This window comes from Hyla sarda, chromosome 9 (genome assembly GCF_029499605.1).
Source record: "Hyla sarda isolate aHylSar1 chromosome 9, aHylSar1.hap1, whole genome shotgun sequence".
Taxonomy (NCBI): domain Eukaryota; kingdom Metazoa; phylum Chordata; class Amphibia; order Anura; family Hylidae; genus Hyla; species Hyla sarda.
Genome location: NC_079197.1, coordinates 99,463,533 through 99,487,705, shown reverse-complemented (window position 1 = coordinate 99,487,705; position 24,173 = coordinate 99,463,533). Strand labels below are relative to the sequence as shown.

The 24,173-nt window shown below is 44.3% G+C and overlaps 1 protein-coding gene and 1 long non-coding RNA gene across 4 annotated transcripts in view; one reads left to right on the top strand and one right to left on the bottom strand.

Annotated features, from left to right (window-relative positions):
• The window catches only part of LOC130290815 (uncharacterized), a 34,618-nt gene extending 30,819 nt beyond the window's left edge, over nucleotides 1-3,799 (top strand). Inside the window, exon 3 of the long non-coding RNA XR_008847706.1 lies at nucleotides 3,500-3,799. This is a non-coding gene — a long non-coding RNA (uncharacterized LOC130290815). The remainder of the gene's footprint in view (nucleotides 1-3,499) is intronic.
• Nucleotides 1-24,173, bottom strand: part of CHRDL1 (chordin like 1) — a 121,603-nt gene that overhangs the window by 81,630 nt on the left and 15,800 nt on the right. The gene's annotated exons all lie outside the window — the stretch shown is intronic.

Below are 24,173 nucleotides of genomic sequence, written 5' to 3'. Positions count from 1 at the left end.
CTGGGAGTTGTAGTTTAGTAACAACTGAAGCTGCAATGTTTGTAAATAACTGTGTTAGAGCAGTGTTGCCTCCAGCTGTTTTAAAACTACAGCTCCCAGCATGTCCACACATCCTTTATCTATAGTTTTGCATACACAATAGAAATCTCCTATACTTGATACCGGTATGCTTTACGGACGGTATCCAGTATGCTGTAAAATCTAGACTAGTCTGTCTGGCTAAAAGACAGGCGACCCCTAGTGGTGGCTATTTTGAGTTTGAATTTCAGGTGAAAATGTAATTTTTTTTTAAAAGGTGTATATTGTGAAATGTCATATTATAATGAGTCCTGCAATATATGAAAAGTTTTCAACAATGACAGTGCCTCTTTAATAAATGTCATCTACTGATTGAATTTATGTTAGATGCGCATCTCCAGCAGATCCATTACTTGGATCTAGAGGTTTATAAAAATGGGACAAAATTGGAATCTACTTTGTATAAGAAAGAGGCAGACAGGAACAACGTTGCATTAAGACAAAGTCAACATGCCCCTTAAACATTCAAGGGGATACCCAGAGGGCAGTTTATAAGAGCTAGGAGAATTTGTAGTAAAGAGGATGATTATATTAAAAATAAAGAAATGTTAATTCAAAAATTTGTGGAACGAGGATACGAGGAAGAGGTTTTAAGGAAAGTAGGAGATGAAGTACAAAAAATTCCAAGAGAAAAATTGAGACAAAAAAAGGAGAGAAATAGTATTAAAAAAAACAGAAGATAATTTTTCTTTTATATCTACTAATGATTACCATGCCCAAATTATAAAAAAAAAACTGGGAATAAATACTGGGGGTTGTTGCGAGCTGACCCCAAATACAGTAAGATCTTTGGGAGACCACCCTGGTTTATTTATAAAAAAGGAAAATCACTATCTAATGTTTTGGTTCGGGCTTATAGGAAAAATAAGAAAAAATCTAAACAATCATTTTTGAATACTGAGAAGAAAGGGACCTTTCCGTGTTTGGGGTGTCAGAATTGCAATAGTATTATCAAGATGGATTACATTTGTCACCCACTGAGGGGTACAAAAATTCCCCTCAAGGGGTGGTACAGTTGCAATTTTAAACATGTTGTCTACATGCACAAGTGCCCATGTGGCCGAGTGTATGTAGGCCAAACAATGAGAAATGTGAAGTACCGGATTAGTGAACATCGTTGCGCAATCTGAAATAAAAAAATTTCAATTCCTCAGAGTCACACAGAAATAGCGAACAGATTTGGTGAAACAGGGGTAGCCAAACATTTTTTCCAAAATGGACACCAAGCCAGCGAATTATGCTGGATGGTGCTTGAAGAAGTGGAAGGGAGCTCAGAAGAAAATATAAAAAGAAAGGGGGAGATTTATCAAGGGAATTAGAGCAGTTTTTTTGCTTACAAAAGTCACACAAAAAGTCGCATGTGCGCCTAAGCAAGTTTTTTGTGCTACTTTTGGCTGTAAGCAAAAATGATCAAAAGAGCTTACCAAAGTGAATTTCAGTTTTCACTTTGCAGTAGTCAGGGATTTATCAAGTGCGAAAGTCGCACAAAAAGTCGCAACCACCTCCTAAGCAGTGTAAATGTAAGCACGTCTGGAGCAGGCTGACAAAACTTGCATTGGAGAACGGGATTTCATATTTCCCGCTGGGAGCTGAGACCACGGCTCCGGCAGGAAATATGAAATCATATCGGTACAAAGGAGCCTGGGCTGACATCACTGTGCAGCCGCCCGGGCTCCGTTTTACCCCCCACCCCACGGTAATCTCCTGTTTAGCTGTTGCTAAATTACAAATGATGGGGGTTGTAGTTTAGCAACTGCTAGAGGCCTCTTGTTTGGAAACGCTGGTTTATGGATGTTTTCCCAAAGGAAGGGGGCCATAAACGTACAAACCAATTTCCGTGTTCTTTTCTCCTCATTTCAGATCTGTGTATACAGAGGACTTTTTCTGATTCGGTGGACTACGTCGATGACCAGTGTTTTTTTCTTTTTTTTTTAAAACATTAATAAAATAGCTAACGAGGGCTTGTGGGGGAGTGTTTTTTGGAATAAAAGTTTTTAAAAAGTGTTTTTCTTTTTAATTTCCTTTACAGGCTTAGTAGTGGAAGCCATCTTATAGACAGAATCCATTACTAACCTGGGTTTAGCGTTAGCCCCCAAAACAGCTAGCGCTAACCCCCAATTATTACCCCAGTACCCACTGGCACAGCCGGTACCCACTGGCGCTCCTGGGCCCAGGCGGTAACAGGCTGGCGTTATTTTGGCTGGGGAGGGCCAGTGACAATTTTCCTTGCCCACCCTGGTAACGTCAGGCTTTCGCTGCTTGGTTGGTATCTGTCTGAGAATGAAAATACAGGGAACACTATGCGTTTTTTTTTTTCAAAAATAATTTAAAAAAAAGGGGTTCCCTGTATTTTCAGAATCAGCAAGATACCAACCAAGCTGCAACAGCCTGACGTTACCAGGGCGGACGAGGACCATTGTTACTGGCCCTCCCTAGCCTAAATAACACCAGCCTGTTACCGCCTAGGATTAGAAGCGCCATTTTTGATGCTCCTGACCTGCTGATACCGGCTCTTCCTGGCACCCCTGTGGCGGTGGGTACCGGGGTAATATTTGAGGGTTAGTGCTGTTTTTGGGCCTACTAAGCCCCGGTTTAGTAATGGACTCCATCTATAAGATGGCTTCCATTACTAAGCCTGTAAAGGAAATTTCAAAAGAAAAAACACAACACGTTTAAAAAACTTTTATTCCAAAAAAACACTCCCCCACAAGCCCTCGTTAAGCATTTTATTAATATTAAACCAAAAAAACGTGGTTCATCGTAGTCCACCAAATCTGAAGAAGTCCACAGGATACATGGATCTGAATTAATTGAGAAGGAAAACAAAAAATGGGTTAGTACATTCAGGGGGGAAAAAGTTGTAAAAAAAAATGTTTAATAAACATACACACACACATATATATATATACATTTGTTTTACAGCTGCGACTTGAGGTGGGGTGACAAAGTGCTGTTCTGAAGTCATTTATTGGTTTTTGCTTACGTATGCTAAAAAAATGGTATTCAAAAATGATTTATTGTATTTTGCTTATGTAAGCCAAATTTATCAACCCCACTGTGATAGCATGATAAATATGTCATACATAAGCAAAACCAAAAGCAAGAAAACAATGCCTACAGACCTCGCTTACCAAAGCAACGATGATAAATCTCCTCCAAGGTTATTACAAAGAGAAGTCTTTTGGATTGAAACATTGAATTCATTGAGCCCAGATGGGCTCAATGAATTTTGTAACTTTTTGGTATTCCTATAAAGTAATTTTTACATATGAAGTCCTTTGATATTGTAGAAGATAGTTTATAATTTTCGACTTCGTTTGATATTCTGGCGAGGTTACATCATATTGCTGCTGTAAATCATAATGTTTTTAATTATGAAGAGTTGTATGATTCTTTTTTAACATGAAATCTCTCGTTACAGAACTGAGTTCGCGCGAGATGTCATTTACTATGTAAACGGTGGTTGGTGCACGATAGAGTCACTTGAGAAGGGGGGCGTGTCCTCCAAAACGTCAGAAGTGTGCGGCAACTCACCTGTCTACCCCTTCGTGAGAGGAAGGAAGGAAGATCAGCCTCTGTGATGCCCGCGAAAGTGTGAAATTTATCCAGCCAGCTGAACTAGGACTGTCGGACGTATCTAGTGAGCACTCTGGGTGATAAACTTTTTGTATTTATTGCTGAATATGAAATTGGTGGTCTGCGGATCGATTTTTGTACCATGAATACTAAAGAAAAAGCATTAAGAAAATCTATTCAATTGTCAAGTGTGATTTATACTTAGGCTGGGTTCACATCACGTTTTTGCCATACTGTTTTCAATCCGTTTTTCTAAAGAAAACCGTATGGCAAAAAAACTGATGAAACAGTATGGGAAAAAGTAAACCGTATGTGTTTTTAAACTGTATACTGTTTTTAAAAGTGTATACAGTTCCGTCCGTTTTTATTAAAAAAAAAAAAAAAACATATGTTTTTGACAATTTTTTCCATTTTTTATTTGAATCAGTTTTTTACCATGGACGTCAATGGGAAACACACATGTATACAGTTCCATATGGGAAACCATATACGGTTTTTACTTTGCACATGCGCATTTGCATCCTAAAGTCCCCACCCAACACCCTCACATTAAAAATTGACAAAATTATCAAAAACTAACTTTTTTTTTTATGAAAACGGACGGAACTGTATGAACTTTTAAAAACAGTATACAGTTTAAAAACACATACGGTTTACTTTTTCCTATACTGTTCCATCCGTTTTTTTGCCATACGGTTTCTTTAGAAAAACTGATTGAAAACAGTATGGCAAAACGTGATGTGAGCCCAGCTTTACTACTGGTTGTTATACCTTTAAATAACCCACATCTCTTAAAGGGATTATCTCCTTACAGGCAACCCCTTCCTGTGGTAGTGAGTCCTCGGCTGGCAAACAGGTGATTTTGCACATGGCAACCATTCAGAAGAATGTTCATCCATGTAATGTCTACAGAACACGAGCTAGTCGTACAGAGTATTTCTCTCCACTCTAGCTTAAAAGACAGGGGTTCTGAGCAGAGGACTTCCCTCTTACAACTTCCATATGCTTTAATATAATGTTGAGTGCAGTGTTACATATTCTGGACAATGCTTATTATTCAGTTTACACTTATATTTTGTGCAATCTGCTTGTTACATACTTACATAATTTATAAGGTTGAAAAAAAGACAAGAGTACATCAAGTTCAACCTAAAACCCTACTGTGTTAATCTGGATGAAGACAAAAGCTCATATGTGGCTGATGCTTAATGACCCATAACAGAGCGAAAATTCCTTCCTGACTCCAATATGGCATCAGAATAAATCTCTAGATCAACTTTCTATTCACACAAATCTGCTGTCCATAACCTCTAATGTTATTACTCTCTAGAAAAACATCCAGGCCCCCCTTGAACTTGTATATTGAGTCAGACATCACAACATCATGTGGCAGAGAGCTTCATTGTCTCACTGCTCTTACAGTAAAGAATCACTGTCTATAATGATGGTGAAACCTTCTTTCTTCTAGACGCAGAGGATGCCCCCTGGTCATGGTTACCGGTCTAGGTATAAAAAGATCACTAGAAAGATCTCTGTACTGTCAATTCATATATTTGTACATGGTGATTAAATTGCCCCTTTTCTCCAAATGTATTAATCCCAAACCTGATAACCTGTCTTGGTACTGTAATCCTGACATGCCATTAATTACCTTGGCTGCCCTACTGTTCAGCTGTTCTAGTTCAGCCATGTCCTTCCTATATACAGGGGCCCAAAATTGGACAGAATACTCCATATGTGGTCTAACTAGTGATTTATACAGAGGAAAAACTATGTTCTTAGCACAAGCATTTATGCTTCTCTTGATGCCATCTATCTTTTGTAGATGACGCATGGCACTGGTCACTTGAGTTGAGCTTACTGTCCACCAGCACCCCCAAGTCCTTTTCAGTAGTAGGTTACCATGTGGTCACTGTTTTTTATCTCTCCAATGGCAATTAGGAGGCAAGAGACTTACACCCATCAACTAGTGTTAGAAACAAAAAGTATCTAAGTATGTCTTGGGCAAAAAGTTGGCGATTTTTTATTTTTATTTTTTTTTGTGTAGAGAAGCACAGCTTCAACAATGCTCCCAGTCTAGGGAAGGACAGGCTGTGCCAAGGCCTATGGGAGTCACAACCATGATGATGATGTCAACTGTGTTTGTTTGTGGTACTGGGCAGTAGGCCTATGTCTCATAGAGAGGGGAACTGTATTTATTCAGTTAGAGGCTAGACAGCCTAGGGTTTATTTATTCACTGTGTTGTAAAACCGTTTTGCCGTGTGTGAAAATAGTATAGCTGTTTCGAGCCAGTGTTGAACCTAAATCAATATGTTGGAGTGGGGAATTCTTCACATGCCAACCATCTTACAGTGCACATGGCAATCTTCTGAGCCAATGTGCCCCCAAGCTGTCATACTTTACAACTCCTGAACTGAAGATACTTTACATTGAGGAATAAGGAAACAGTTTTGCATTGGGTCTACAAGACAATCCAATATTTAAAGTGGTATTCCAGGAAAAAACTTTTTTTTATATCAACTGGCTCCAGAGAGGTAAACAGAATTGTAAATTACTATTAAAAAATCTTAATCCTTCCGGTAGTTATCAGCTGCTGAAGTTGAGTTGTTCTTTTATGTCCGACAACAGTGCTCTCTGCTGACACCTCTGCTTGTTTCAAGAACTGTCCTGAGTAAGAGCAAATACCCATAGCAAACCTCTATTGCTTCGGACAGTTCCTGAGACAGACAGAGGTGTAAGTAGGGAGCACTGTTGTCAGAAAGAAAAGAACAACTCAACTTAGTCTACAACCCACACAAGTGGCTCAGGTGGTGCAGCTCATCCAGGATGGCACATCAATGCGAGCTGTGGCAAGAAGGTTTGCTCTGTCTGTCAGCGTAATGTCCAGAGCATGGAGGCGCTACCAGGAGACAGGCCAGTACCTCAGGAGATGTGGAGGAGGCCATAGGAGGGCAAAAACCTAGCGACAGTACCGCTACATCCGCCTTTGTGCAAGGAGGAGCAGGAGGAGTACTGCCAGAGCCCTGCAAAATTACCTCCAGCAGGCCACAAATGTGCATATGTCCACTCAAATGGTCAGAAACAGACTCCATGAGGGTGGTATGAGGGCCCAACGTCCACAGGTGGGGGTTGTGTTTACAGCCGAACACTGCAGGCATTTGCCAGAGAACACCAAGATTGGCAAATTCACCACTGGCGCCCTGTGCTCTTCACAGATGAAAGCAGGTTCACACTGAGCACGTGTGACACGTGACAGAGTCTTAAGACGCTGTGGAGAACGTTCTGCTGCCTCCAACATCCTCCAGCATGACCGGTTTGGCGGTGGGTCAGTAATGGTGTGGGGTGGCATTTCTTGGGGAGGCCGCACAGCCCTCCATGTGCTTGCCAGAGGTAGCCTGACTGCCATTAGGTACCGAGATGAGATCCTCAGACCTCTTGGGAGACAATATGCTGGTGCGGTTGGCCCTGGGTTCCTAATGCAAGACAATGCTAGAACTCACATGGCTGGAGTATGTCAGCCGTTCCCACAAGAGGAAGGCATTGATGCAATGGACTGGCCCGCCTGTTCGCCAGACCTGAATCCGATTGAGCACATCTGGGACATCATGTCTTTAGTCCAGGTCTGGGAGGACATCCCTCAGGAGACCATCTGCCACCTCATTAGGATCATGCCCATGCATTGTAGGGAGGTCATATGGACACGTGGAGGCCACACACACTACTGAGCCTCATTTTGACTTGTTTTAAGGAGGTTACATCAAAGTTGGATCAGCCCGTAGTGTGGTTTTCCACTTTGATTTTGAGTGTGACTCCATATCCAGACCTCCATGGGTTGATAAATTTGATTTCCATTGATAATTTTTGTGTGATTTTGTTGACAGCACATTCAACTATGTAAAGACGAAAGTATTTCATACGATTAGTTCATTCAGTCAGATCTAGGATGTGTTATTATTATTTTTTTGAGTAGTGTATTAATAAACTCATATATGAATGATCAGTGCAGAGATCTTTGTAGTGAACTCTGTAACTATGACAACAAGAGGAAAGAAGGTTTCACCATCATCACAGACTGGGACTTTAAAAGCAGTAAGAGCATGGAACTTTCTAGCATATCTTGTTGATTATTTTGAAAACAGCACCACGCCTGTCCTCAGGTTGTGTGGGGTATTACAACTTTAGGGCAGGTGTGGTGCTGTTTTGGGAAAAAATCTGGTCTGTTTTTGCTAATACTGAATAACTATTTTAAGGGTCTGTTCACACGTACGCAGATTTGATGCGCAAAATTGATGCGCATGATATTCTGCTGCAGATTTCAATGTAAACTAAATAACTAAGCACAGCTTCTAATCTGCAGTTACAAATCCTGTGCATCAAATCAGCTTACGATCCTGTATGTGTGAATGTACTGTAAGGATTTCACCCTGGGGATAGCTCTAGGAACATCTTTTACACAGCCACAGGAGACGTATCTACTTAATTCAGCAGGCAAACAACTGTTCTTTGTGGTCAAGTTAATATACGTATGATGGTTATGAAATACCTACTAACCATACCCCTGAGGTATATCATACCCTGAGTTATATCATACTCAATACGCTGAAAAACCTGGTAACTAAAACCTAGAGCCAGAGGTGTGCCCGGATGGCCGATTAAGGTAGCCTATAAAGAAGAGGGCTACCCCAGTGAGTGAAAAATATGAAGAGAACCTAATTTAGGGGAGGGAGGATGGGGGAAGCAGCACGGTGCTGAGGCAGACACCCGTGAGTCAGGGCCTCTGCCTTAAATCACGCTCAGACTCCTCCCACAAATTAGGTCAGCTCTTCCAGCTAACCTTCACTTGTGGTCAAGTTAATATACGTATGATGGTTATGAAATACCTACTAACCATACCCCTGAGGTATATCATACCCTGAGTTATATCATACTCAATACGCTGAAAAACCTGGTAACTAAAACCTAGAGCCAGAGGTGTGCCCGGATGGCCGATTAAGGTAGCCTATAAAGAAGAGGGCAAAATACCAACTGATAGGAGAATAATAAAAGTTTATTACAGTACAGGTTATACGTGTGCTAACTGGCTAAAAGCTTTAGCCATCTCTTTTTTAGGATTGGGTATATATCTGTGAAAACACAAAGAACTCCACCTTCCAAGTTTCTTAATGACGTGAGCAGGGATGGAGTGTCTCGAGGCTGAAGAGGCTGCCCCCATCCTGAAAGAATGGCCAGATATTGTAGAAGGATTTAATCCGGCGGTAAGGGCTAAAATGCGTATGTGTCTATTAAAATCTTTGGCAGACAGAGGTAATACAGGGAAAGGCAGTAGCGGGGAGTCAGGTGATTTGTCGTGTAGTAGAGTTAGGAGTTGTTGTAGGACCTTTACCGGACACCACGGATTATTGGAGGGGTAGATGTTGATTACCACCTGTTTAGTCTGTTGTGTTTTGGTTCTACCTAAATGTAACTTGAAACCGGATCCGTCGGTTGATAAATGTCTAATCTGTAAGGTGTCAGATTTGTAATTGGTCTTGGTAAATTCACCCGGCCTCAGAAACCCATAGTAAGCCAAATAAACAGCTGCTTTAATAACCAAGCTAGCCGAGACACCGAACGGGTTCCCATCGAGGATTCTGCTGAAAGCCTGAAAATCGGTGGCAGATGCCGGGACTCTAGATGGCGACCTGGGTTTCTCAGACTTTTGGATACCTTTTAATGCTGCTTTAATGGGGTGTGCACTTAAGATGGAAGGAAGGCTAGGGTGAGTTAGTGAGTGGAAATGTTGTATCCCTGCTAAATAACTGCGGATGGTACTGTGCGATAAGTTAAGGGAAGAGTGGCAAAAAGACACAAAAGCTAGGATGTAGTGGATGTCGTGGGGAGAAGAGGTCGGATATTTATGTGTAAATTTGAGTAAAGTATTCCAGGCAACCTTGTAAGCCCTGGCTGTGTTGCCGGCTAATGAGTTATTGATTAACTGAAAAGCCCCTGACAAATGAGTTCTTAGTCCAGAGTCAAAAGGCTGAGAGAAGGTGCTGGTGTGGCTATCTCGTCCGCCTGTGGCATGACCTGTCGGAAAACCTGTAAATTAAAACGTGAAAGAGCATCAGCGGCCGTATTCTTACTACCTTCAATGTGCCTGCACTCTATGTGAAACTGCTTCATTAATGCTGTATGGACCAGCCGTCGCAAAAAAGACATAATGGTGAGTGACCTGGACCTGCCTTTTTGGATAATGTCTCGTGTGGCGATGTTATCAGTGAGAAACACTACTGTGTGTCCTTGCCACAAGTGCCCCCATGTTTGAGTTGCTGCGACTATGGGGACTATTTCAAACAAGGCCGAGGTGGCAGAGAATTCTGGCAGAGCCAGAAGTTCGGGCGGCCAAGCTTCTGAAAACCAATGGTTATCATAAATGGCAGCATACCCAGCGGAGGCAGCAGCATCCGTAACAACCACAGGTGACGAAGCGTTGGCTGAAGGTATGAACATAGAAATCCCGTTCCAACCTGTAAGATACTGGTCCCACATTACTAGATCAGCTTTTGCCGCTTGTCCCAGGACTACCGGGGAATCCATCTCTGGGGCCGATGGTAACAAGGACAGTAATCGGGAAATAAAGGCCCTGCCCTGAGGAATGATCCTCATGGCGAAGTTAAGCATTCCTAACAGGCTCAGTAACTGGTGTCTATTTGTGACCGAGGACCGAGCCATACCATGGATAACTGTACGAATGCGTTCTAACTTTTCCTGTGGCAATTTGGCTATCATCCTTACTGTGTCCAATACCACCCCTAGGAAAGTAATTGATGTAGAGGGCCCTTCCACTTTCTTATCAGCTACTGGGATATTCAGGTGGCCAAACACTGATAGGAGCGTCTGTAAGTCCTTGGGTACTTCCTTTGGACTTTCTAACAAAAGGAAGTCATCTAGGTAATGAAGAACGTTGGTGCAGGACCACTGGTTAACCAAAATCCATTCAACCGCTGTAGCAAAGGTATCAAAAAGCCAAGGCTGCTCTTAGAGCCAAAAGTGAGTCGGGTGGCAAAGTAAAACTGCCCTTCCCACTTGATACCGTGCCACTGCCACAGGTCTGGATGGATGGGCAGTAATTTGAAAGCATCGGTAATGTCCGCTTTGGATAACCAGGTGCCAGTGCCAAGGTCCAAGATCCGCTGGATAGCTACGTCTACTGACGTGTATTTCATGGCAAATTCTTCCGACGGTATCAAGGAGTTGAGGCTAGGAATGTTACAAGAATGGGGGGCGGACAAATCATAGATCATACGAAATTTATTAGAGAACTTTCCGCAAGCAATTCCAATGGGGCTCACCCTCCACTGGTTATATGGAGCCCTAGGGAAAGGACCGATAATGAAACCTTTAATCACCTCATTCCTTAAGAGTTCTGTGACGACCTCAGGGTTCGCCGATGCTGATTGTAAATTCCGACATTCGAAAGTTTCCTGAGGAAGACTAATCAGGCCTGTATAAAACCTAACTCACAACCATTACACAGGAAATCCACGAGATCAGGATCTGGGTGACCCTGGAGGTATTCTCTAAGGACTAGGGTGTTTACCAGGCCTAGTCATGCCTCTGGTCCTGTCTTCTTGGGGCATTGGCTCTTAGGGTGGGCGCGGTGACAAATGCTGCAGACATGCAACAGGCGGCACTGACTAAACCTGCAAGAGGAGTAGTTGAAATTATTGCATATCTGCGTATTTCCTAGATAGTGAACTGGCCTGCCTAGTTTGTCCAAAGAGGCACCTAACTGAGATTTGGGGGTTGTACCATTATCTGCTGTCGAGGTACTGGCTACTGAACTAGAGCACCAATTTGTGGCGTGTGAGGATGACTGGCATATGGCGCACAAAGGTGCCCTAAGGCCGGCAAAATGCCTGCAAAATAGTTCTGTATCTAGCACAGCCCAATTTGTGATTTGCTGGAATTGGCATAACGTGGCGGCGGCTTTAGCAGCAAAGGAACGATGATAGTCATAAAACGCGAAACCGCCATATTTGTACCCCAGGTCTACCAGTTTGTGTAGGTATTGGTCCAATTCAATGCGTCTATGAGGACTAGCAGCACACACCACATCTCTGTAAAGACCAAATGCCAAAACAAACTCAGGGATATTCAATTTTTTGTTTAGTCTGGGGTCCCTAGCCTTGACAACAACCGAGACCTCTCCGCAGGCGAAGGTTCTATTGTCAAGGACGTCCTGGGAAGCCACCAGGAGAGAAGCAAGGTTGACCTCTTTCCCTTCTAGGATGTCCCTCCTGATGGCTTCAGGTATGAAATGTGCCGGGATAAGGCTGACGGCTGAAGAGGACGTACCTGAAGAATTTAACCCAGACAGGGGATCAAGGACAGGTGAGACCATTCCCGAGCTGGACGGGACCGGTGGTCCTGATGGAAAAACTGGAGTGGCAGCTGCCACAGGTGGCGTGCCAACACCTGAACCTCCAGTGCTCACGGCCGCGGAGTTTCCAGCTGTGGGTAAGGGATTGGTGGACTCGGGGGGTGCCGTTGCAGAGATAGCAGTAGGACGGGACTCCAGAGTGGTAAGCCTATCCTGCATCTCGTGCATCGAGGTGGATAACGAGTTAAGAAGCTTATGGATCTGTACTAAGGATACTGGATCACAATCTTCTTGACTGTGGGAGCTATTGCCCTCGTGGGAATGCAAGATCCTAAATAACTCGGCTTTCCTTGCCGTGGCAGGGAAGGGGATACCCCGACGGCGAAGTTCAGCCGTGATTCTAGGGATGGTCCAGGACCTAAGAGTCATTGCATTCCCGCCAGACGAACAACTTGCTGGTGAAAGCGGAGCGGTGGAAGGTGGGGCAGCGGCCCCGTCCATGCTTTCTGACACGTGCGACATCTCCTGAAAGACAAATACCGGAATATCAGGATTGACCTGATATGATGAAAACCCGATGCTCCCGAGAAAACCCCCCGTGAGGCACGTAGATTGATAAGTCAATCCACCTCGAGAGGTGCTCTTAGGACAAGACAGGTGAACTATATGTGACACTACATCAGATTACGAAGCGCGAGGACTGCCGTGGGCAATCAGCCTCTACTGACGATCCAAGACTATTGATAACAGAAAGAGGACCCGAGGATTGACCCGGCAATCCGCCTCGACCTGTACCAAAAAGTGACAGGATATATATCCAAGAATCTTACCCTGCCGTGCCTATTGATGCATATAACCACGTATAACTTAAAACACCTATGTGCATTGAACGCCACGGATTTATGCCCCTAACCCATGTGTAACTGCCATGTATCTCGTTTCCCCCCCCCCAATTATCATACTCCACAAGACGTGCGCTAGGCTTTGCTAAAAGAGAGAGCGAAAACCAGTATAGCCTAACTGTGCCCAACCGCCGTAAACAATCATAACAGTACGCTACCTTAAGTTGGATCGTGACTTTCCTAATTCCGGTGAAGGAAAGAAAAAGCCTAACCTAAATATGGAAAGATTATCGTATTATAACTAGATAAAGTACCTATCCATCACTACTTTTACGACACCATAACATCTACATCCAGTCTAGATACCAATACATACTTAGAAACTTTAGCCCGATTATTTGGCTGTAAGATGTTCAGTCAGACGGGATCTGTAGAAATAACATAACAAGTGCTGCGTCAGCATAACCTGGTCTGAACACATGGAGGACTTCATGACAGGTGTGCAGAGAGAACACAGTAACCTAAACCTTTCAGTGTCTTCACAAAATATACTACTTGCAAAAGGTGCATGTACTTAAATTAATAAATCTGTGTGTAACTGAGAACCCTCCTGACAGACGGACAGTAGGAATAGTTCAGCTACCTAACGTTCGAAACAAAGTGACCTGCAACACCGGCAACCATACCCTGAAACCTGCCTATTTAGGCTCTATACTGGTGAGCCCGGAAACTGTTGCCTGTAGCAACCGCCCCTACCTATTAGCCTCCCTGAGTGTCCCGAACCCCCCCCCCGGCGTGACCTGAGGCCCGGTTTCAAGGAGAAAGACTATGCGCAAATGCCGGAGACACCAGAGACAAACGTGCTGACAGAGACCCCGGGAAAAGAAGGCCCAATCATGGATCCCCATCCTGGCTTTTTCAGCCTGCCCCGCGGTGTCCCCGTGACAGCCAGTAAATACCCGTGGGAGGGTCCTGCTAACCCGGCGTGAAACTGGGCTGCCGGGGGCACCATGGGACGCTGCTGAAAAACCCCCCTGTACCTGCAAACACCAAACCCCCCCTGGACCAAGTATCTCCCTGACCGCAGCGGCGGCTAGTGACAGCGAGCAGCCCGAGCTGCCTGTACGACCGACCTCTGGGCTTCAGTGCGGCGCTCCGATACATGCGCCGCTCTCGGCAGCCCACGTGACTAGCGGGGAACAGCGGTGGCATCACGTGATACCCTACCCCGTGGTTACTGTGCTCGTATGCCTAGAATGAAGGCCGGATGGGTTGGTGACCCGCACCTCCGCAGGCTATGAGGAAACAATAACCAGGCATACCCGAAGGTGCCCTTACCTGACTCCCAGAAGCAAAACGTCAGGACCGGGTAAACCGCGTAGCTCTACCGGAAGCAGCACGGTGCTGAGGCAGACACCCGTGAGTCAGGGCCTCTGCCTTAAATCACGCTCAGACTCCTCCCACAAATTAGGTCAGCTCTTCCAGCTAACCTTCACTTATGCAGTCTGGCTTTATTAGACAGGTTGCAGGATAAATAAAAACATAACACAGGAACAAACAAAACCCTAGACTGTCCAGTCAATGACTACACAATCCAGCATGCCTTGACTGTCAACTGGAGGGCTTTTCCCTGCCAGTTAAAACACAAGTTTCCTGCAACCTTTTACTCACTGTTCACACACAGTGTTTGCAGCCTCTTGGTGTGTGCTAAGACTCCTTTTCTTGTCCACTTCACTGTTGTGGGTGTCACTCACAGCCCTGGCTGTGTGTTCCTCACCAGGACTCCTGCCTCCCCCCTTTACAGCCACCTTGCTGTGTTCTGGGGAGAGCCCAGACTGCATTGTCTGATTTCCTTTTAAAGGGGTACTCTGGCGCTCCGCCCCGTCACAGCTCCGCCCCGCATGACGTCACGCTCCGCCCCCTCAATGCAAGACTATGGGATGGGGTGTGAAGGCAGTTATCTGTGGTTTAGCTTCTGCCTCAGAGAACTTCTCTGCCTCAACATTTTCACCATCCAATGTCCATATCTCTGCAGCTTCAGAGGACCTTTCATAGGGTTTCACCTCAGTCTCAGCTTCAGAGGACTTCTCATTTGGCTTCCTCTCATGGTCTTCAGACTCTACCGTTTATTAAGTCCAATGCTCAGACTCCGACACTTTTAGAGAAAGCATCTCAATCTCCAGTATCTTTATATTTCTGCTGCTCACTCTTGTGGATCCTCTGTGTCAGTGAGGAGATGGCGTGGGCCGTACCAGGGGAACGGAATCTAAGGGGTTACTGGTTTTCACCAGAGCCCGCCGCAAAGCGGGATTGACTTGCAGCGGCAGGTAACCCCCAGGTCATTCCACCCGATAGCGACTCAACCTCACTGACAGCTGACACAGGCGCGGTACACAAGGGCAAGGCTAGAGCAAGGTCGGACATAGCAGAAGGTCTGGGCAGGCAGCAATGGTTCGTAGTCAGGGGCAACGGCAAGGGTCTGGATACACAGGCAGTGGAACACACAGAAACGCTTTCTCAGGGCACAAGGCAACAAGATCCGGCAAGGACAGGAAGGGGAAGTGGGTTTAAATAGTGTAGGGAGTGCTTGGAACTAATTGGGCCAAGAACCAATTAATGGTGCACTGGCCCTTTAAATCTGAGAGACCCGGCGCGGGCGCCTTAGAGAGCGGGGCCGCGCGCGCCGGGACTGAGCAGAAGGACAGGACCGGTGAGTGATACGGGATGCGATCCGCGGGCGGGCACGTCCCGCCACGGGGATCGCATCCCCGCCGAGGGACACAGAGCAGCGCTCCCGGTCAGCGAGTCTGACCGGGGCGCTGCAGGCAAGAGAGTAACGCCATGAGCGCTCCGGAGGGGAAGTGGGGCCCGGAGCGCTCGGCGTTACACTGGATCTGCAACAACAACATCTGGTCCTGTGGTTCGACCTTCCTGGTCACGATTTATCTCTGGTCCAGACATCACATCTCCTTCACTCAGGACTCTGTTTATCACAGTAAGCGCAGCACACAGCTCCACGTGTACTCTCTTCAGTACTTCTGCATTATCCACAGCCATCACTGTAGCTTCTTTTCCATTCAACATCACCTCTTCCAGATGGCGGTGCAATTTCAGTCCCCCCTTGGGCTTATCTTTAACCGGCGGATGGAACCCGTGTTCCAGCACCTTCTCTGTTTCTGGTTTTATTGAAGACTCTGTTTCAGTCAGAGGCACACTTGTCACTTGAGTCTCTGGATCCTCTTGGACTTGGCTCACAGTCTGTTCTTCAGCAAACCCAGCAGTCTTGCAGACCCCTATCTGACATATATCTAGTGACTGCTGACACTCCTCATCTTCAGCCTCTGTTAAGTAACTCTGTAACTAGTAACTAGTGTATGGTGCAAGTCAGGTGTATCTGCTCTAGTGGCATGACAGTCTTCCCATTCACAGTACAGTGACCCCCCGACTTATGATGGCCCCGACATATGATCATTTCAACATATGATGGCCTCTCAGAGCCCATCGTATGTTGAAGGCAGCATCGACATATGATGCTGCTGTGTGTCGGGTCCATCGTACAAACAGCTATCTGACAGCGCTGACAACTTCAGCAACTGACAGATAGTTGTTTAATGTGCCCCGTTCTGCCTCCTGTTACTCACATGCTGTCCTGCTAACTCACGCAGGCTTCCACTGTGAGCGCCCCCCCCAGTGCAGCCATAGCCAATAGGCATCCAATGAGCTGCTGGCTGCCCTCCCCTTCCTTTCCTATAGAGCTGTAGTTGGCAGGATGGTAATGGAGGACATTCTGTCCCCCCTGAAGGTATTTAAAGAACTGTACAGTACTGTATGCGATGTCACACATCACATACAATACATATACACACTATACACCCCATACATCAATGTTTCCCTATCAGTGTGCCTCCAGCTTTTGCAAAACTATAACTCCCAGCATGCCCAGACAGTCAATGGCTGTACATGCAAGCTGGGAGGTGTAGTTGTGCAACAGCTGGAGGCACCCTGGTTTGTTAAACACTCCCCATACACTCCATATACAGTGGTCATCCCAGAACCAATTAGCTGTTTCCCATAGAGATATGTATTCAACATACAATGGTTCCGAGGCCCCAGAACCAATTACCATTTTTACATAGACATATGTACTCGACATATGATGGTTTCAATTAATATCACATGTTGAGGGACCACTGTACTTTCTTACGCCACTAGGCACACTATGCATACTCTGCTGTGGGACACTGAACTCTAACAAAGGAACCACATTTTTAGCCCCTTCTGTCAGCTCACACAGGTTTTCTTTTGCCCCGAGTTGGCAGCAGTACACATTACTTCAGAAAACATAGGCATGGGTTTTTCACAAAAACATTATCACATTGCATATGTTTAAATTTTACAGGTAAAATTTTCTCCTAGTCCTGCATGCAACATTTTCTGTTCACCAGATTTTTTTTGTCCAATCTGCAGAGTGTGAACAGTCCCATCAATCTTCATGAGGGATCCCCAACCCTCACATGATTTTGCACTTGGACATAGGTTGGAGCCACCTCGGACAGAGTTCACACAGTCATATAGCGAGACACTGCCCACCATTACCACAGGAACCTTTGTGTGCGACTTCTCTGGCACACTCTCTCCCTCCCACAACTGCCAAAAATATGGAAAGTCTCTGCCTAGTATAAACTCCACACATCTCCATCACATGGTTTATTGTCCCATAACATGTCTCAAAGTCAATTAAAACAGTCTTACCAGGCTCAGGTCGAATCTTCACAAAAGCTATTATATAGCTAGTGACAGTCCAGTTCCACGTACATCAGGATACCACCCACCATCAACTCATGGATCCTCATGTCCATCTTTTCTGGCCCCCTGACCAGAGGATAATCAGGTGCGAAGATGTCCTCTTGCTGAGCTGAAGCCAATTTTAAAGTGCTAACCATAGTATCAATCTTGGCAACAACAGGTTGCTGTCCACTTCGGTTGCTCCTAGCAACGGCATTTTGACGTTGACCCATCTTTGCAAAACAAATAATCCCACACGGCTTTGTGCTGTTGCACGGCGCAGGTGGCCCGTCCACCTGTCTCCTCACCTGAGAGCCCTCACTCGCTTGATGCGATTTGTTGCCCCTAGCAACGCTTTCACCACAGGCTCAGTCCTGCTCTTGTACTCCACAGCTGGGCTTGTCCCACTTGCAACATGCACCTGGCAACAACTTCACTGCAACTCGACTGCTGGTTGCTCTTAGCAATGTGCTGCTAGCATCCTCCACCAATTGTAAGGATTTCACCCTGGGGTTAGCTCTGGGATTGTCCTTGACACAGCCACAGGACACGTTTCTACTTCATTCAGCAGGCAAACAACTGTTCTTTATGCAGTCTGGCTCTTCACCAGCTTTATTAGACAGGTTGCAGGATAAAAAAAAAAACATAACACAGGAACAAACAAAACCCTAGACCGTCCAGCCACTGACTACACAACCCAGCATGCCCTGACTATCAAATGGAGGGCTTTTCCCTGCCAGTTAAAACACAAGTTTCCTGCAACCTTTTACTCACTGTTCACACACAGCGTTTGCAGCCTCTTGGTGTGTGTGCTAAGACTCCTTGTCTTGTCTACTTCACTGTTGTGGGTGTCACTCACAGCCACTGTTGTGGGTGTTCCTCACAGGACCCCTGGATCCCCCTTTACAGCCACCTTGCTGTCTTCTGGGGAGAGCCCAGACTACTTTGTCTGACTTCTTTTTAAACATGCTTCCCCTTTCTGCTGCCTCATTGATTAGGCCCCAGGTGGAGGTTTCTCCAGGGTTAGCTAAGGAAATACAACCTTCCCTTGCCACACTGTCACAGTACCCTTAGGCTAGGTTCACACTACGGAATCTCCGAGCAGAAAATTTCCTTCCGAGTGCGGCCAGCACCGACTGAATCAGTCGGCGCTAGGACCGCGCGGACATTGTAGTCTCCAATAGACTGCAATGTGTTCCGCGAGTATTTCCACCTGAAGAATGAGCAGCGCCATTCTTCAGGCGGAAATTTTCAGGTGGATTTTCCGTTCACAAATTCCGCTTCACAAATTCCGAAGTGTGAATTTGTGAACGGAAATCCATTCACTTTACTATACATTTTAGTAAGCAGAATTTTTGCCTGCAATTTCAAAGCGGAATTGCAGGCGGAAATTCCGTAGTGTGAACCTAGCCTTAGGGTGCATTCAGCTACCATTCATTTTAATAGGTCCTCAGGAAGTCTGCATTTCTGACATTATTGCAGACTTTTCGTGGACTCATTTAAAAGAATGGTAGTGTAACTCACAGATAGGGAAACCCGCTGCTAGTTACTAGCATGTGAACACACACTAAGTGCAAGCTGGGTGGGGGGAAGCTTGTCCATGTTGGTGGCAGGATGCTTGGGTGGAAACATCACAGGTAAAAAATACTTTATGTATACTTTAATGTATGACACACAACTTCCTGCTTCAGGCTAGATTCAAAATGTGTGTAGTGACACAAGAAACATCCTGATAATAAGCAGCTTCCCCCTCCACTACCACCTGTTATTATATTTATTAGACCAATAATTTGCATCTTGTTCGGTCAGGACGGAGTGATATCTCCACTGATATATACAAGACAGTGTGATTCCTCAGAGGCATTGGCAGCAGCATCCATATACCCAGGCAGATCAGTGCTGCCAGTAATGGGCAGGCATTAGTGCAAAAAGTTGGGCAGGTAAAGGAGAGAGAACCTACAAAAATTGTGCTAGGAGGAAGGGGTGCACATAAAGTGGTGGTAACTAGAAGGGTTATGAGGGGTGTTAAATAATACAATTTAAAAGAGGGCAACAGAAGGGGTAACTAAAGAAGGTAAAAGAGATCTGAGAGGCAAGAAAAATCCAGGGGAAAAGGAATGGGCAAGAGGGTGATACAATGAATGCGCAGCAAGAGAAGGAAGAACTACAGTGCCTGTTCCACTGCCCTCAGTTAGAAACATGCCAGCAACAGTTTCTATTTTTTTCTATAAAGGGGTACTCCAGAGAAATTTTTTTTTTCAAATCAACTGGTGCCAGAATGTTATACAGATTTGTAAATTACTTCTATTTAAAAATCTTATCCCTTCCAGTACTTATGAGCAGTTATATACCCCAAATGAAGTTGTGTAGTATTTTTCAGTTTGACCACAGTGCTCTGTGTTGTCACGGGCTAGAGCATGAGCAAATTCCCATAGCAAACCTCTCCTGCTCCAGACAGTTCCTGGCACAGACAGAGGTTAGATTGGAAAGAACTACATAACTTCATCTGGAGCATACAGCAGCTGATATGTACTGGAATGCTTAAAGAGTTCGTATCACCAAACTGAACTTTTAGTATAGTGTTCCTTATGTAATTATAATACACTTTGCTATTTCCTCGCTGTTAAATTTCTCAACCTTTATATGTGATTGAAAAAATGGCCTAGGTGACTCTATTCTGTTCCCTGCGCAAGTCAAACAGGAAGTACGTGTAGGGCATGGTGAGACACAGCTTGCGTAGGCTTTAGTGGTGTAACATCTGCTGGGGAACGCCCACTTTCTCCTGCTGGGAGCTCACACAATGTGAGCAAGAAGAGAGGTATAATACAGAGCTTTTTAAAGCTCAAAAACATTTTTGCAGGAGGGGTGTTACGAGTAGTTAGGGAATATGATCAGAGTTAGTTTAGAAAATATGGTTTGATGACCCTTTTTCATAAGTACTGTGTTATCTGTTATTTATATGTGTGTTGTACCTTTAAGAATGTGGAGCAGTGCAATCCCATGTGACCCTTACTGCCAATGGGAACCCCTAAATTTTTAGCTATATGGTGTAGTGGGGAGAGAAGTTGCCCCGGTCTAAGTTCTTAGTGTGCTGAGCTCAAGTGTGGTAAAGGTGTGAGCTGTATGTGGAGAAGCTCTGAGGCAAGTCCCGAACAAATCTAATCTCAAGTCTTATCCAGCCATTCTGCAAGGACCCCCCGCATAGAGGAAATGAAAGCCTTGGCAGAGAAAGCCCCAGGATCTTGTCAGAACCCTAAGGACCTGGAACAATCTTTAGTCTTATATCAAGTCAGTATTAATGAGTTGGGTGAAAGCATCATAAGTCCCAGCCAGGCAACAGGGCTCCCAGGGGGTTACACTGCATCCTCTCAACTCTGCACCATACTGTTGGCTTGCAATACCATCTGCACCCAGCTGAGTAAAAGGCAGTTATCCGTAACCTGACGTCAGTGTGTTTCTTTCCGCCCCGTGTCTGGCCCAGGAAAAGCTGTCTCCAACCTCAGACCGTGTATAGGCTAACTGCGCTTTTATAGAAAAGAACCAATTTTATCTCCAAGTAAGGGAATCCTATTAGTAAGTTCAAAATGATTTATTATACATTTATCTTTACAGATTAAGTAATAGGATGGGACACTTCAAAGGGCTTATATTTTCCATCTGACCTCATTCTTCTCATAGGTGTACAATGCTAAGAGTTATTTGAACTTGTGGATCATTATTGATAAAGTCTAAAAGGACTATAGAATAGAAGACGAGGCCCCTGTAACTACTATATATAATGGTTTTATATGTATATTCTAGCCTTTTTCAGCAATAAGCTGATAACTTCTTGTACAAGCATACTCAGTGTAAGAGGCATAAATGAAGCACATGGCAATACAATATTAAAAAGAAAGTAAACGGACAAAAGTCTCAAAAGAAGAAGTTTAGGAGACACCGAGACACTATGTTCTGATTAAATGAGGATCCTATTACCATTCTCTTTTCATTATCTAAGATTCTGGGTAACATGTTGTAACACACACTGTGGCCAAATATGCATTTATACATTAATTAATTCAGTGATCAACACCAGTTTGGTGTCATAGTAAACTAATCTGCACTAGTCTGCACTGGTGTAACACATAGTCACTGAGCAGTGCCTGTTGGCTTTTATGACGGATGATGCCCCCGAGGTTGCATCGATGTTGCCTCCAGCTCAGAATCACTATCTAAACCCACCATGCTGACTTGCTCACACATTGTGGAATGTAGTAAAGCGTATGCAGCACTTGAGTAGAGGGATATCTATGACTTTCAGGAAAACAATTTGCCATTATAGTTTGTAGTATAATATAGAACTCCTGAGTAGTTGCTTAAAATTTTCTAAACAGCTCCCTTGGAACACTCAGCAGACTCTCCTCGCACCACTTTAGCTAAAGTGGTGTACTGAAGAGATTTTACACCTGTGGTGTATGCGCCTTGCTGATAGAATTGTCGCACATATACCACCTTTAAATCTGTAAAAACAGTGTAGGCAAACAGTGTGCCAACACCAAGGCTGATAAATCTCTTTAGTCTTTGAATAACACACAGGGAAGTTTTCATAGCACTTCATTCAGCAATGAGCGGCAGAAGCCCTAGAGTGGTGTGAAGTTAAGGTATGAGCGTATTGTTTTTTTAGTATCAGGGCAAAAGGCATAGAGGACATCGTTCAAGGCGACAGCGTCATTTCATGCCATGTAGGTGTTTCTTCAGGCCCGGAAGTCACTTCCGGGCCTGAAGAAATGCTTACATGCCTCATGCCCTGCTACTAATACCGCTCTAAGCCCTGTACAAGATGCACATGGAATAAAGTTTTGAGCACAGTCCTGATGGTGAGTGATTCTCGTCTTTCCCTCTTTGATTGTTTTTGTTTGTGTAAGTTTCAATAATAGATCTGTAAAAAACAGTGGACACAAGAATTTTATTGGGTTAAAATGCATGTTCTGGGGATTTTCAGGTTTCTTGTAAAATTTTGCAATTTAAATATTGGCACACAGAATAGTGCAACAATATTGTGTCACAAAAGCCAACACTAAGCTGTCAGGATGGGTATAGTATAGCTGGGCCAAAGTATCTATGGAGTCACAGTTGCAGTACGAAGCAATACATCAGGATGCATTCTGTCATATGGACTGCAGCAGACACTTGATCAAGTAACACTACAAGTCTTTTTGTGGCCTTTTTGACCTTATTGGGTGTTAATATTCCCATTTTCAATACAACAGGGCAAATTTAGTATTGCAGATGCATCACATTTACTATGAGTTTTAGATACTTTTTAGACACTTTCGGCTATTTCCGACAAAAGGGGTATGGTCTTGGTAAAATGGAGCAAAAATTATTCTTGTGCAAAATTCTGGCGCAATTTTAGCCAACTAGTAGTTGATCTAAATTTAGACTAGACAAATTGAGAATATAATAGATTTCTTAAACAGCCTGAGCCACTTGTCACAAAACTGTCTAGATTAAAATCACACTGTCTAAGAATTAGATAGCTGTAGTAAATATGACGCAATGTGTCACTACATTGTCTAATACTCTCACAAATGATTATGTGTCATTGTGTAGGGACCCATGGACAAAGGGAAGAGTAACACTCACTTTATTCATACAAGCAGAACAAGGGCATATCATTTCACCAGAATTAACCTTGCTAGTACAGGAAAGTGATATTGTCTACACTAGACGTGGTGTGGTATGGTTACAACAAAAAAAAGGTGGGGGACCCATGTTTGTGGAATGGCTCAGAGCCTATGGTCCACTTAAAGGGGTATGCCAGGATTTTTTTTATTTGACCATGCTACAGGGGCTGTAAAGTTAGTGTAGTTCATAACATAGTGTCTTTGACTGTATTTGATGGCTGGTCTTCCAATTATTATGTAATCCTTGCCCTAAATTATTTGTGAGGTATTTTTCAATATACAATATCACGTTTTGAATATATATATATATATATATATATATATACACACTCACACATTTAAATCAAGGTTATACTAACCATGTGTTCAAGTTATCAGTTGTCACAAGGACATCACAGTACTGTACATATAGATAGTTATAGAATCTATGACATACTACAGTCATTTTCAAGTACACATGTAACTCGTAGATGAACGAGGCCATATATGAATACAAGTAGTATCCAATCAGAAGAAGCATATGCCCATGAGTTAATGTATATTCAGCCAACCCATAAGGAGGAGACATATACTCTTAATAAACCTTATATGACACATCTTCAATTAGGATAGACATGTCCTCATTTATAAAGGACACACTTTCAATCATCTTAGATATGTCCATAATTTGAGCATAAGAGGCATTGAGGAAATAGAGGAAGGGAGGTCTACAGACAGGGTCTCCAGACAGGGGTCTCCGGGACAGGCCCCCAGGATACAGAAACAAGGAAGAAGAAGGAGGAGGATAACGGCTGTAAGAAGTTAACAGGGGCGGCCATCTTAACCCCTTCCCACAAATGGACGTGTACTCATGTCCACTGCGT